This window comes from Protopterus annectens, chromosome 5.part0 (assembly GCF_019279795.1).
Source record: "Protopterus annectens isolate FY-2018-M chromosome 5.part0, PAN1.0, whole genome shotgun sequence".
NCBI classification, from domain to species: domain Eukaryota; kingdom Metazoa; phylum Chordata; order Ceratodontiformes; family Protopteridae; genus Protopterus; species Protopterus annectens.
Window position 1 is genome coordinate 5,171,756 of NC_056735.1, and position 13,480 is coordinate 5,185,235.

Genomic DNA, 13,480 nt, shown 5'->3' on the forward strand with positions numbered 1-13,480 from the left:
TGCAACTGTAAATCGTTAGTAAAGAATAAAGGATTCAGCTAGGCGAAGTTCCTTACCACTCGTCTGCTTATGCTCAAAACTTTTGGTCAAAGCCAAAAACAAAGGAGTACGTTTTAAATAGTACTGTAATTCACTCAAAACGTTTGGACCATCAGTTTTGTCATACGCATGCGTAATATGAAACTCTAAAGTCTGTTATTATTGACTGACTATAATCCTTAGGGATTTAACAGAAAATCAAAAAAAATTACGAGGGACAGAACAAACATATGAAGCAAAATCAGGGGCAGTTGAAAGGTACAAGTCCACCATTAATTTGCAATCTCATGAAAGCAGTCTCCCCTTTGCTAACAGAAAATTTATCTATATTTTATACTTGCTCTGTTGGCGATGTTTTGCAGATATTATTCTTAGTATTTTTTACATTTATTTTAATAATATAATGTTTAGCATGGAGTAGGTGACTGTAACACATTCAGGTGCAGTATTTGTGAGCGTTACTATCCAGTGGGCGTGTTCACAACTATTTGTGGGCGGGTTTGGGGCGGGGTTTGGTATTGCGCATCTTGCGGGCTACTCCAACTTGAACATTATCGGAAGGAGTAAGGTTTGAGTGAAATATTTGAGAGAGTAGGCAAGAATGGGGAGTTCATAACGATCGGACCACTAAATGACCAGTGAAGAGTTCTAAAACGTATCACGGCTATCAGGTGAGAAGCTTGTTATGTCGGGCTATATATATATATATTTTTTTTTTTGGGGGGGGGGGTTCGCTTGGAGAAAGATCTTTGGGAGTTTAGCGGGTGACTGCTTTGTACGCTGACAGTAAACGACACTCATTTTAATTCCTACATTTAGTTAACAAATGTATGGCAACACTCCCCCAGTCTTGGTGCTAAGAGGGTGTAACTTAAGTAGCTTAGGCCGAATTGCATTGTTAAGGGGATACTACTCCTAGAGGGTACAATGGTGGAGTTTAAGCTGCCTCGTTGTGGTATTACCCCTTACAATTAGTGGTTTTCTGCTGTTCCCGTGTGACTGTCGTTTGTGCGGCAGTGCTTTATTAACAAATTAGTTTTTTCGTTGGAACTGTAGTTTTATGTAGGTTATTGTATTTGGTCATGGGTACCATAAGGTTGCTCTTTCCTTGTTTCCGGGGTGTAGTTATCCGGTCGCTGAGCGGCTGAGGCTATCGTGTGTTACTTCTCGAAGGGCAGTTCATACATAATGCCCTACCGCATAGGTTTTTAAGTGGTAGGCGTCTGTGAATTGTGTTTCTACAGAAATGGCTTCATTCCAAAGTGCATCCTCACTCTGACAGGCTGGGAACAGAGCAGCTGAGGCTTGGTATGCCTCAGGAGAGGTAGCTGCTTGCCGGCAGCAATGCTATGATTCTGAGTTTTGGTACTCGAAGAAACGCTGTTTATTTTTATATTTAGTTTCTGTAGTTGCGTTGGTTGGAGCCTTTTACTGTGTTGTGATGCCTGACTATTTGGCTAAATGTACTTGAGGGTTACAATGGGATATTAGCCTTATCTAGTGATATATATATTTTTTTGGTTTAGTTATTTACTGTGATTATAAGTACTTCCCATGATATTTTCCTATGTCCTTGGGCAAGGACCGGTTGGCCCATTGGATGGGTTAATTTTTCATTTACGTCTCACATGTCAACTGCACGCCTTGCTGTCACTTTGTACACTTAATCGTGCATGCTGCCCTGATGGTAGAGGTGTTGCATTCTGCGCTCTGTTTGACCCCACTAAATGTTTAATTATTAGTTTGGTATGTCTACTACATTTTACACGAATACTTTTTTGGGAGGTATTCAGTCAAACGTTGTGCAAGTGGAGATTGATAGAATCAAACACCGGAGTTCTCCCATATAAAGTATGAATACTGTATAATACCTCCTCTTTTTATGTCATAGCTTGTCAGGTTGTGTTTGTATAAGTCATCTACTGCCAATCATTAGCGGTCCGGAGTTCCGCTGTGGCGACCCCTAACCGGGAAACGCCTAAAGACAATAACAACATTTGATGTAAGCATCCAGTGGAACTGTATCTTTATATTTCCCACCTTGTGCGTTTTCTCTTAATATGCTTTTTAAAAAGATTTATTTTCCCACAAGACTATGCGGTACGGGTTTGCAGTTTCAGCACATACTAGCATCTACTTGCCTTTTTTATGCAATGTAGATACTTTATTACCACATTTCGCGTAATGTACGATCTCCACGCATGCTGTTACTTTGATGCTAATTGCTCATAAAACCATTTTATAGCTGCACGTTTGTGCAGTACTAATTATCTTTGTCAGTCACCCACTTTTTGCATTCAGTTTTCAATAACTTACCATTGTTAACCCTGTAAATTCCCATTCTGCAGTCTTCTGTTAATTATTATTAAAACAATAACAGTAGCTATGTCCACTAGGCACACAGTCCCTTTACAAGGAAACCCAGGAGCTATGTCTGATCATGTAACTTGCTCAAGGTGACAGAGTAGACATATGAAGGCTGAAGGAGCCAATCTTTGTACCACTGGAACTACAGCTCACAGCCTTAACACACTGTACCAGCTGCCAGTTATTGTATCTAATAAGTTTCATGTTTGATTTAACATTGCTCTTCACAAACAGTTAAACACACACCGTTAATAATTTACATCGATTAAAATTAGGATTTAGATAGTGACCATACTGTGTTTGTGTATTAAATATATTGACAACCGTATCTGTGACTTCACCTTGTATTGGAGACTACTTTATTGAATAGAAAGGCTTCTTGGGTGTTTTGTTCTGTCAGTGTTTTCTTGAAGGTCATGTTCCATTACCGAATTACATATGACTCATTTTTCCTCTGGAGCTCTGTTTCTGATTTCCAATAGTTCTCAGTTGCAAATTTTAATGTCTATGGGCAAAAGATGGTTTAATTCTGGTTTTCTATTTCAAGTTATAGCTACTACCGAAGATAGTGTCAGTTTTCTCTCTTTATTGCATGTTAATTTACACCAGCTGAACAAAAAAAAAAAAAACATATCAACAATGAGGCAGAGCTCTTCCCAACTGTGAGATTTAGCATGTTGTTCATGACATTTCTATACTGCAGCAACTATGTACATTTCCAGAATGTATGTCCCTATGAACGTCTTACTGAACCATCGCCTCTCCAACATGTGCCCTTTGTCTGCAGGAACATGTTTTCAAGTTTCGTAGAATAATGGAAATATCTATGCAAACATTTCAATGCAGAAATTGCACATTTTCTCAACTTAGTTGCATATCTAGGATTAATTTATTTATTTAATATTTTTAACCAGGATAGTTTGTCTGGGTGATAAGCCTATTTTCAGCGGAGTCCTGCGGTGAAAAGCTCCACAGACAAATTTTACAAGATTTGTAGAAGGACAAAACAGAAATTATGAACATCATAAAAATTCTTGTATCGTAGAAACATATTTAAATATTGTGAAAATTATAAACATCATAGGTACATTACTAAAAACAGTAAAGAATTAAGATTGAGTATATTTAAAGAAGAATAATAAGATAAGAGAAAGTAGAGAGAGGAGGTAGAACACTAGATAGAAACCAAGAAATGAAGGGTTAGAGGCTAGAAAAAGAAGAAGTGAATGGACAGGAAAGGTGGAAAAGGATGAAGATTGGTAGAGAGGTAAGGTAGGGGAAAATATTAGGTAGGAAGAAGGAAAGGAGAGAGAGGGCAGGGATAAGATACAATGCAAGTGTGTGAGAATAAGGAACCATTTGGATGGAGAAAGGAAGAGAGTGAGAAAGTGGAGTGATAGTGCTAAATAGGACATATTTTCATCCACTGATCATTTGTAATTGTTCACTCCATGCCATTTTTACCTCTGTGTACTGCATTGTTTTCTCGAGTATAATATTGCCTTAGTGTGATGAGGTGAGGCATTGCCAGCTGTGTCAGGAGAAGTAGGGCAGTGGATGTGTAACATATGCCAGCATAGCGAACTGGAGTTTTGTAAAGAAGTAAGTAATTTGTATAGCAAACTGATTTGTGCAGGTGTTTGTGTTGAAAATGTATTTGTAAAGCTGCTTGTGTTAAAAATGTCCTAAGAGTGGGTCTTGCTGCACAGAAAAGAAATATGCCTGTATGTCAGACTATTGTAACTGTTGAAATAAATATATTGTAACAGAGGGCACTGGAAGAGAAGTAGTTAATCTCAGTCCAGCTAACTTTGAAAAAAAAAAGTCTGAAATTAAATTACCTTGTTTTAGGCCATAAAGATTGTATCTTACAGTTCTGATTGCAGCAGAGATGAAATGTCTGTGAAAACAAGGATTAGGAATTCTACTTTATTGGCTTTAGGGGTGAACTAATTGCTAACCTGGAAGGGTGGAGGTTTTATAGCATGTAGATGCTATAACGCATCTTAGGAAAGCTTTGTGTGTATTATGACACACTGGTGCTAGATTCTCGTTCCGTTTCTAGTAAAAGAGGATGGGTAGGATGGGTAGTGTGGGAACCAGAGTCTGATGACCAGATGTATGTGATGTCATTCTGTAATCCAGCACTAAAATTATGTTTTAATACTAGATGCGACAGTCTCAGGGCAGTCTTTCTGAAACCTGACAAAGAAGGAAGACCGCTCACCCACTTCATTTTGTCTTTCTTTAGTAAGTAACCAGGGAATGGTAATTCTTTAGATCAGTCCAGAAAATATAGTGAGATTAGTTAAGTATTGTTTTTTCTGTAACTATGAATCTGGCCATCTTTGCAAATGTTTCCTATGATTGAATGCTCTTTTATTATTAAATATATTTAAACTTTTCATTGTGGCTGGTCTTTTAGAGAATATTTTAACCTTTGAGAGTATTTATATTTATTTGGTGACACTGTGGCCACTCCTGAAAGCTGTGCTCCGTTGGTCAAACACCACCATTTGTATTGGTATTAATTTTACTCTGCGTAATTGGTGGAACTTCCTTGTAGTCTGGACATAATTGGTAAAGCTGTGCCAGCCTTTCCCAGGTATGTGTGCGTTGTGGGCGTGTGCATGAAAATCAGATCTCGGTGTGTGTTTTATCAGCTACTTGTAGTAGTCGCACTGAGCACTGCTTTCACAGAGAGGGTGGTGGATTTGGCTTGGAATACTCGACTGAGGACTCAACTTTACAGCTGTGTCAGTGGGGAGTCTTATTGGGGGCCAGGACAGAGAGAGAGAGAGAAACCCAGCCCCCAGACTGTGTGTGTTCCATATGTGCTCTTAAGGGAAATTGTGCTTGGTGCAGAGAGCTGCATCTGAAAACACTGTGTGTATCTATTTCTCTTCCAAATGAATGTCCTCACCGGTGTCAGTGTAAGGAACGAGGCTCCTTGATTACTGGCCAAGAAGAGGGGCATCACATCTTGTGTGCTTTACTTGCTGTCTTCTGATATGCCACTTCTGTTCTGACATTGGTTATAAAGTACATTTTTTTGAGGTTTAACAATTCCTATCCAATGTCTGCATATTTTTCTAGAACTCTGAAGTTCTAAATCTGTTATTTACAAGTTGAACAAGTTCAGTAACATAAAAGTTGTCTAGCTATATCTTATTTTACCTAATCTCCTTTTATCACGTTGTTTCAAAATCTCAGTTCTTATTTTTTCGCCAAAGGCTTGTCATTTTTTTCTGTATTTTTCTTTTATTACTATGTAGAGTATAACCTCTTGGTGGTGGTCTGTTTTACTAAGGTCTCGCTTCCTTAAAGACTTGCATAATACTGTTATGTATGTAAGGCTGCACATAATGCTCATTGTGTTCCTTTCCTAGAGCTGTCCAAACGCCCGTGTGTGTTCCTGTCATTGAGCACCATATTTATTGCCCATGTGCTTCCATTTCCGCATATTGTCTGTGTCCAGACTCAAGTTTATTAACTTGGCCTTATAGTATGTCCCAAACCACCCGTTCTTTTCTCAGTATTTTTTTTCTCATTGCAGTTTTTCTCTGTCATTCACATATCTCTCAGTTGATGGCCTACATAAACAACTTGTGGGACAAAAACGTCTCTGTCTTATGTGTCTTATTGGAGATGTCCATAAGATTATGGAAATTTATCTTAAAATAATCTCTTGAGTAATCCCACATTTCTTTATCTGCTTGTGTAACATCCCAGTTAAGCAAAATTCCCAAGCATCTCATCTTGTCATAACCCCACAAAAAAGGGAAATGTCTGTATCAAGTAATTCTCCATTTATGTTTGTCGTGTGTCCCTGGCCAATGTTCTAAATATAAAGCAAAGAATAATAGTGAGAGTGGGCACCCCGTCTCATTCCCATTGTAGGACTAAAACACTTTAGACAGCTCATCAGCAGACTTCACCATAATGTGAGCTCCTCTGTGCCTGTCTTCGTAAATTCTTAACTCACTCTGTCAAATGCTTTCTTGACATCCAGACCTGTTAACAGTAATATGTTATTGTTCAATAATCTTAAGGGTTTTGTCAATAATGTCAAATGTTTGCCTACTTACATAAACCCACAGTGTGATCCAGGTCCATTATTTTTATTTGGCATTGTCTTTGCCATTGTCACATTTCCCGTTTTTTAATTTATCCTTTCAACCTTTGTGACTCCTTTAATTTTGAGTGAGTAATTTGGGCTCTGTATAGAGTTATTATCAGCAGCAGAGTTAAAACTATTGTCCAAGTACTCTTGCATAAATATTTTAGCTTCTTTCAATTGTTCCTAAACTTGTTTTCCACAGTTTTTTTCTTCCGTAAATATCGTGCATTTTTAAGCTTCAAATACTTACTATGACTATTAATCCATATCTTGTTTGGTTTTATTGTGCTCACATTTTCTGATCGTTGGGTTACAATTATCCTAATTCTTTGCAACCTCTTCATTGCTTAGGTTCATATTGGGTAGATCAAGTAATTGAAGAGTTATTCAGTAACTTACTTCCTTTTCAGGAGAAATGGTGGAAAATGCCAAGGTTTATCATAACAGACTTGTACTTGCTTATAAAACATAATTTATGTGGATACAGAGATAATCGGATGTGTTTTTCATGGTAATGTTAAAGTATTATTTTGATGTGTAATATCTGTCTAATCTTGCCTAAGAGTCGTATTTTGCTGACGAATGTATGTATTCCACTTCATCATGTGTTATTTTCATTACATAAAGAAATCTAAATGTATGCATATATTTCTAAGTGTAGGACGTCGGCCACTATTGGCCCTCCAGAGACTTCATCTCCTCTAGTGTTGCAATCTTCTGTACTTGATAAACAGCTATAACTTTTCTATGATGATTTTTTTTTTTTTGTATTTTATTTTACTGCTTTTGATGGATTACGTAATGCAGCCATTTAAATTCTAACATGCTGCCAAAGCCTTTACCACTATCGATCTTGCCTGCTTGTCCTTCATTCGTTCCTTAGTTTTTATTCCTGTACCCTTCTTAATTCCAAAGCCAAGAACACAGCATCCATGAGACCTGACAACATCTCAGGCTGCATTCTACACGAACTACAGAATGAACTGCACCCCACCTAAGTACCATGTTCAATCATAGCCTTACCTCAGGTTTTGTGCCCACTGAATGGCGCACAGTGACGGTCATCCCTTTCCACAGAGGGGAAGCCACCACGGACCCCGGGAAGTACCGCCCCATTAGTCTTGATGAGCCTGGTCTGCAAGGCTATCGAACATATCATCATGGAACTTAAAAAAAAACAATGACATCAGTAATCTCCAAACTCTGGACCCCACCCAGTTCGGGTTTGTAAAAGGCAGATCATGTTTCCTAAACCTGATAAACTTCTTTGAAGTGGTCACCAAAGCCATAGATGAGGGTAAGGTGGTTTACACAGCCTATCAAGATCTCGCCAAGGCTTTCTACACCACCCCCCACTTTGGAATTTATAGATAAACTCACTAAACTAGGTACAAGTCCCTATGTCACAAGATGGGTTGCCAACTGGCTCACTGACAGAACCCACACTGTGAAAGTAGCAGACTCCAAATCCGACTTCAGACCCGTGACAAATGGAGTACCACAGGGTTCAGTCCTGGGCCTTCTCCTGTTTGGTATCTACTTCTCTGAAGTACAGGCTGGCACAGAAGGTCTTGGGCTAACGAAGTTCGCAGATGACTGCAAACTAAGAGCTGTAATCGAAACTCCTAACGATGTGGACATCTTACAAAAGGGTCTCACTGAGACAGATGCCTGGTGTCAAAGCCATGGCCTCAAGCTCAATGCCAAAAAGTGCATTGTCATTTCTTGTAAAAACTCTGTACCCATGAACTACCACATGAGCGGTAGTCTACTTAACACCGAAAGTGTGATGAGACCTTGGGACACAGGTGGGACAGTAGTCTCTCCTTTGATAATCACATCGCCACAGTAGTCAGGAAATTCTTCTACGTAGCACACCTCATCACAAAAGGTTTCTCAATCAGGAAAAAAGTGGTAATTGTTCCCCTCTACTCATCACTCATTAGACCCATTATAGAATACAGCGCCCCTTTTGGTATGTACCTCACAAGACCTCTACAACAACTGGAAAGGCCGCAGAAATACCTCACAAAGAGGATTACCGGCCTTGTCTCTACCCTGTTCCTGGATCTCTCTCCCAGCCTTTGACACAGTCTCCCATCCACTTCTCCTCTCCAAACTAACAAGCCTTAATTTGTCTGCCCAGACCTTATCTTGGTTCACAAGCTACCTCACTCACCGCCAACAATCAGTTAAATGGCTCTTTGCACAATCCACCCTTCTCTCAATGGAGATGGGTGTCCCTCAAGGATCTATCCTCGAGCCTTTACTCTTTAATATATTTACCAACCAATTACACTCTTCATGCCCCCACTCATCACTTGTGCAGTATGCTGATGACTCCATTGTCATCACAACTGCTCACGACCCATCTGACCTTCACTCTTCAACACAAGCAACATTCAACTCTATAGAGGCATGGCTCAGTGATAAATTAATTCTCAATCCAAAGAAAACTAAGCTTTTCCTCTTTCTCCCCAAGAATCTCTCTAACCTCAAATCCACTTTCACCATCCAATCCTGTTACAAGACAATCATCTCAGTAGAACCTTCAAAACTACTGGGTGTCACCATAGACTATCAGCTTAAATTCACATTACTAATTGCGTAAAAAAGACACCTCAGAAACTCGGACATCTGTACCGAAACAAGAAATCCCAATCCATATTCGACAGAGCTCCTCTCTGACCCTCTTCAAGAGAAATCTTTGAGTGGATGGGTAATTGTAAGTTCTACCCTGGGATCACTTCAGGGGCCCTGCTGGCAGATGCCCAGGTTACTAATCTAATGGGGAGGCGAAAGCCATCACTTTGTGGCTAGGCTTATAAATGCCCATGGGCAGATAGCCTAGTACTTACTTATGAACCTAAAATAACTGTCTCTCTTTCTTTTCTCCTTCCCACCCTACTATACAGCTGCCAGGTATTTGCAAATCTAAACTATACACTCCTCACCAAACTAGAAACCACCTACAACAAGGTTGCTAGATTTTCAGCAAATCAAACCTATAAGACACACCATTGCTCATCTCTTAAGCTACTAGAATGGCTAGAATTCCCCCATCTTCTCAAACTACACCAACTTCAACTGGTCCACTCCATACTAAATGTGCCATCTTTTTGTCCTAGCCTAACATCCCTCTTAACCAAGTGCTCTCCTGCTAGATCCCTTCGTAGCTCTGACCTAGACTTGCTCCAGATTTCTAAACCTAAAAACAAAATGGGCCACTGCAGCTTACTGGAATAAACCCCCCTTCGAAATCAGGTCACTAAATCACCCTAAACAATTCAAAGCTGCCACTCGTGAATATTTTAAGAAATACTGGACTTGCCACTGCACTCATCCGCCATGACCTAAGTTCTCTCTCTTCCTATAAGTCCATCTGTCTCTCTACAATCACCTCTTGACCTTACAAGTATGCATAAATGTCTTGTAATTTCCAGTCATGTAATTGCCTGTTTGCTTGATTAAGTAAAATTCTTTAAAATGTATGTTTACTTAAATGTTATTACCTAATCATGGAAAGTTAACGTATCATTGTATCTTACTGTGGAGTTTTTCTTCCCGGGTATCTGCTGAAAGTGAAACACTTGCTCAGTCAGATCAACCCGGTCAACAAATGTAAAATAAATAAACAGATGCCCTATGCAGACAGTCTCAAAAAACTCCAGCTTTACTTTGCCGCATATTGCCTACTCCAAAGAGATCTCTGTCAAACCCAGAGCTGTTGGACATGCTCCACTTAAAGAAATCCCAATCCCACCGAGCTACACGCTCTAGGGACCTAAACCTTGTCACCACAATAAACGGAACATGCTGGAGGGATAGATTCCTGTCCCAGAGAACTTCCCATACTCTGGAACAAAGTAACTATCTATATCAAACAAAGCTCCTCATTAGCACTCTTCAAGAAAAATCTTGATTGGCTGGGAGATAGGAAATTCACCCCAGGGATCACTTCTGTGACACTGCTCTACAGGGGCACAGGAAAATAATTTTCTTTGGTGGCGAAAGCCAGGGTACTTTTTTGGCTAGGCTTGTATAGCCTCTAGGACCATTAGCCTAGCACCTACCTATGAACCTAAGACACTTTTTCACAGTCCTTCTGTTTCACCAAAAAAGCATCCTGATCAGCAAAAAAAAAAACTTGCCACTTTTTTATTTACAAACGTCTATGTTCTTCTATGATTCAGGTGTGTTTCCTGTAACATTAATCATCTGCATTACTGTTGTGTTTATACTTTTAGTTTCTTTGTACATTTTTCCGTAAACCAGCCCATTTACATTCAAAGCCAGCAAGTCAGATTGTCTAGTAATAGATTGTTTTATTCTAATGAGTGCGCTTCGGTTTATTACTGGAGTAGGTGACTGATCATCATTGACCAATTGCAGGTACATTATGGGTGAATACTGCAAGTATAAGAATAAAAACAGGATTTTTAAATTATCACAGTATGAGTGTAGATAGCTTGGGGTAGTAACAATGAAAGGTAACTGCATTTATGGTAAGAGCAATCTGAGAGTGGAGTATGAGCTCTGAGAGTGCAGTAAATAAGTTGAATTGCAAGTGATGGTTGGGTTTGGTGAGTGGTTATGTGATGTGGCTGGGAGCAACATTTACATTCTTGGTGTTTACCAACTGGTCCTTCGTAGTTTCTCCGTCACTTTTTGTGTGACTTTATGTACTTCTTATGTAATATCCCAACTGAACTTTATCTCCTTATTAAAACACACACCTCCCTTCCTGCTTAAGATATTCTAGAAATTATGTGCATATTTTCCCAAGGCAGTAATCAAACTCCCTCTGACTGGAGAACCACTGTTATAAATTACTGATCTGTAATTTATTTCACTTGGTGTGCAGCATTTTTTCCTGAAACTGTCCCTTTTTGCTGGATAGCCAAGCTGTCTACGTTCTTTCATATTTAATTTTTAGAGTTTATTTGCACATTAACATATCTCTCATTTTTCCTTGGATATTTAAAAAGCAGTAGCTGTTTTTAAAAGGTCAAGTAACTCTCCAGGCACACTGAAGCCACCTTCTGCAGTCAAGTGTTGGCAAGTTGCATTCCTGAGACTCTCCCATCCTGAAGCTTGATAACAAGTGTTTTTAACCAAGCACTGAATCAAATGAATCAAATGAAGTTAAGTGTTTGAAAACATCTTCTGGTGTGCATTTTTTCACATTTTAATTATACCAAACAAACTTGCCCACGCACATTTCTCTACATTTAAAGAACTTTCCTCAGTCACATATTAGACTTGGTGTATGCATTACCAAAACTAACTTGCAGTATTCTCTGTTGGTTTGCATCACATATGTTACTTCCCTTTTCATTTGGCATTCATTTACTATTTCCCTTTCCTTCCCCTCTGTCGTAGGACCTTTATTAAACGCCACAGCACCCAACTTGCAGTTCACAACAGGGACTTTATCAGACAATGTGCGTTAAATCTCCCACCTTCCCTTAAGTCTAAAACTAAGTACAATTTTGTCTTTCGGCTTTCCCCGGTTAGGGGTCGCCACAGCGGAACTCCGGTGCGCTAATGATTGGCAGTGGATTTTTACGTGCCGAGTTGCCAGCCCTGACGCACAACCTTCAATGAAGGTACGCCCATTCACGCATGTCTCCACGCAGAAGATGCTCTAGCTGAGAATCGAACCGGCTTTGTGTTAATCAAATAGCTGGATTTTTTTTTTCGGTCTGGAATTTTATTTTTTTCAGTTGTTTTAAGGTACCCTACAGCCCAATCCCTCCCCCACCTTCTCCTCTGGAGTGGAGAGGACAGTTGGCTTTTTTTGTACAAAGTTGAAGTACCATAATTCAGGACTGGTAGGTCCATAAAGATTCTATTACAGGGCAAACTGCATAAAACTGAGAGTCATCCCTTCTGCACCAATGGGCCAGGTATCCCTAGTACTACTGCTCGGGGAATTGATAGTTTCTATGGGCCCCTCATCTATCAAAGAAGTACCTATTAAAGAAAACAGATGAAGCCCCATACTAGATTTATCACAGTTAAATTCCATGGGTCAAGATGTTGACCCTTCCCTTTCGTCTCTGCAAGTATTCTTAGTTGTCCTGTATCTGAATAATACGTACAAATTCAAAGGTTTTCCAAGGCCTTTGAGTTTTGTGACTATTCTATTCCAGCCTTACCAGCATTCTCCTTCAGGCTGCATCTCCTTTCTTTAGGAGGCCTGTATCAGTATATCCTGGAGTAGACTTGTGGATACCCAACTAATCATCTAATTTGTTTAAAGGAAGACAGTGAGTTGCACTGTTTGACATGCAGGGAAAGTTTATTCTAGTGTTTTGGTGGATGCTGGGTTATAAACCTGTTGTTCCACCATGTTTTATTTACCTATTGGTAAAGATTTAGTTCCCTGGTTTAGGTTGGTGGAAGAGTTTGGACTTGTTGAGAAACAAGAGGTTAAGGACAATTTTTTTTTTTTTTTTTTAATGAAGCAGTAAGCAAGATGGATATCTTAATCCCCTTAAAAGTCTTAAGTCATTGAGTAAAGGGATAGAGTGCCTAGCTCCACTTGGTAACTCGGAATTTTAGGCCTGTGCTCTTTTGTTTATGAACCTTTGGAGTTTGCTTTTTATGTTTAGTGAGATTCATCTCAAAGGGAATGTGAATAAGTTATCTCTTTAGACTGACATTTATTTTGCAATTAGTTGGGCTAAAGAAAAGGATTTCCAGACAACCGCTGACAGGCCTAAGATCACTGTAAACTTCTGCGATTTGCAGCAAGGGTAGCATTACTATTCCAAATACTTGCCCTTGTCTTTTCTGCTGCACCCAGGGTCTTCACAAATGCCTGGCTCCAGTAATAGCTTTTGAAGGACAAAGTGTATCAGTATTTACTAAGACCTGGGTGACTGTGTTGTTCAGACCAACTCGTGACAGGGCTTCCACAAGGCTGTGATTATTATATTAACATTTCAG

At 39.5% G+C, this 13,480-nt stretch overlaps 1 protein-coding gene across 2 annotated transcripts in view; it reads left to right on the plus strand.

The window, feature by feature from the left end:
* Positions 1-566: 566 nt before the first annotated feature.
* The window catches only part of NIPA2 (NIPA magnesium transporter 2), a 276,819-nt gene continuing 263,905 nt past the window's right edge, over positions 567-13,480 (plus strand). For both annotated transcript variants that reach the window (XM_044072060.1, XM_044072061.1), the window contains exon 1: positions 567-710. The gene's annotated coding sequence lies outside the window, so the exon portion shown is untranslated. The remainder of the gene's footprint in view (positions 711-13,480) is intronic.